This window comes from Elephantulus edwardii, unplaced genomic scaffold (genome assembly GCF_000299155.1).
Source record: "Elephantulus edwardii isolate Elephantulus edwardi_28Jun2011 unplaced genomic scaffold, EleEdw1.0 scaffold00133, whole genome shotgun sequence".
Classification (NCBI taxonomy): Eukaryota; Metazoa; Chordata; class Mammalia; order Macroscelidea; family Macroscelididae; genus Elephantulus; species Elephantulus edwardii.
The window spans coordinates 5,867,058-5,869,037 of NW_006399883.1; positions in this window are offsets into that span (position 1 = coordinate 5,867,058).

The window sequence follows — 1,980 nt, forward strand, 5'->3', positions numbered from 1 at the left end:
TGGTGGGAGTGTAAAATGGTGCAACCCCTGTGGAAAGCAGTATGGCGCTTTCTCAAAAAGTTGCAAATAGAGATACCATTTGACCCAGCAATCCCATATGAGAATTTTGATCTGCATATCATCTGCATTATTGCAGATGATACAATCTTGCTTGCTGAAACTGAGGAGGACCTGAAGCATTTGCTGCATAAGTTCAGGGACTGTAATCTTCAAGATGGATTGAAGCTTAACATCAAGAAGACAAAGATTCTCACCAATGGGCCAATTGGCAGCGCCCTGCTAGATGGAGAAGAGATTGAGGTTGTTAACAATTTTAGCTTCCTTGGCTCCACATCAGGACTCTTGGCACCAGCATTCAGGAAATCAAAAGACAAATTGCATTGGGGAAGTCTGCTGTCAGGGACCTCTCCAGAGTGCTGAAGAGCTATGATGTCAATCTAAAGCCTAAGGTATGGCTGATCTAGTCCATAGTCTTCACAATTACTTGTTATGCACCAAGAGCTGGACAGTGACTAAAGATGACAGCAGAAGAATTGATACCTTTGGGTTGTGGTGCTGGAGAAGAGTATTGAACATGGACTACCAGGAGAACAAGTTGGTTTTTCTTGGAAAGGGTGAAACCAAGTTTCTCCTTGGAGGCTAGGATTTTGAAGCTCTGTCTCACATACTTTGGGTGTGTGGTCAGAAGTAATAGTCCTTGGTGAAGGATATCATGTTTGGAAGGGTAGAGTGACAGCGCAGGAGAGGAAGACCTCAAATGAATTGACACAAGTCATGACACAAGTAGAGGTATGCACACTTGTGATTATCACAGCTTTATTCACAACAGTGGAAAAATGAAAACAAATGACTATCAATGGATTAGCAAATTATGGTGCATCTACACTGGCATATTTGCAGTTTCAAAGAATAATTATGAATTCACATAACATGGATGAACCTGGAAGACTTAATGTAGACTGAAATAAGTCAATATAAAAAGACAAAAATTGTGTGAGAGTACTGTTATAAAAAATCAAGAAAAGGTTCACATGGAAATTTTTTTTCACATGGAAATTTTTAAGTGATTACTAAAGATGAGAAGAATACAGAGGGAAATATAGAGGGAAAACCACTAACTAGATAATGGATGCGTTAACTTGCGTGAAGGGAAAATAAATATACAATAATGAGGTTAATGCTACATGACCAAGGCAAAGGAAGACACTGGGAGATATGTAAGAGTTAAAGGCAATTGTAATTATGAGTGGGTTCATAGGGAGATACACCAGCTGAAAAGGTATGGGATGGGATATGGGAGTATACTCAGGAGCGTATGTAGTTTTGGTAGAGAATATTTCTACATGCATATTTATATGTGCTGCAAATATGTCCAGACATATAGTAGAGCATGTTGTTATATGCCAGCGAGTCAGAACTGACTCACATGTGACCTTCAGCGGGTTTTCAGAGGTAGTAAATTGTACAGGAAGAGATGCTTATCTTTATCCCATGGAGCAGCTGGTGAATATGAACCCTGTGCCTTTGGGTTGTCAGTGCAGCTCCTTACCATTAGGTCACCAGAGCTCCCACTATAGTAGAGTATACATGACACAAAGTTATACATACTAAGCCATAACCAAGAACATTGAGTCACTTGACCTGAGGGCTTCAGGCTATAGTTTTGGGAAACATGTAAGTCAATGTCAGTACACATAACATAATTCATAAAGAATTGTTACCACTAGAATCATAAAGATTCTCACCACTGGGCCAATCAATTGACAGCACCCTGATAGACGAAGAAGAGATTGAGATTGTTTACAATTACATCTTGCTTGGCTCCACAATCAGCACTTTTGGCACCAGCAATCAGAAAATCAAAAGACAAATTGCACTGTAAAAATATACTGTCAGGCACTTCCCCAGAGTACTGAGAAGCAATAATGTCAGTCTGGAGACAAAGATACAACTGGTCCGGGGCATGGTCTCTGCAATTGC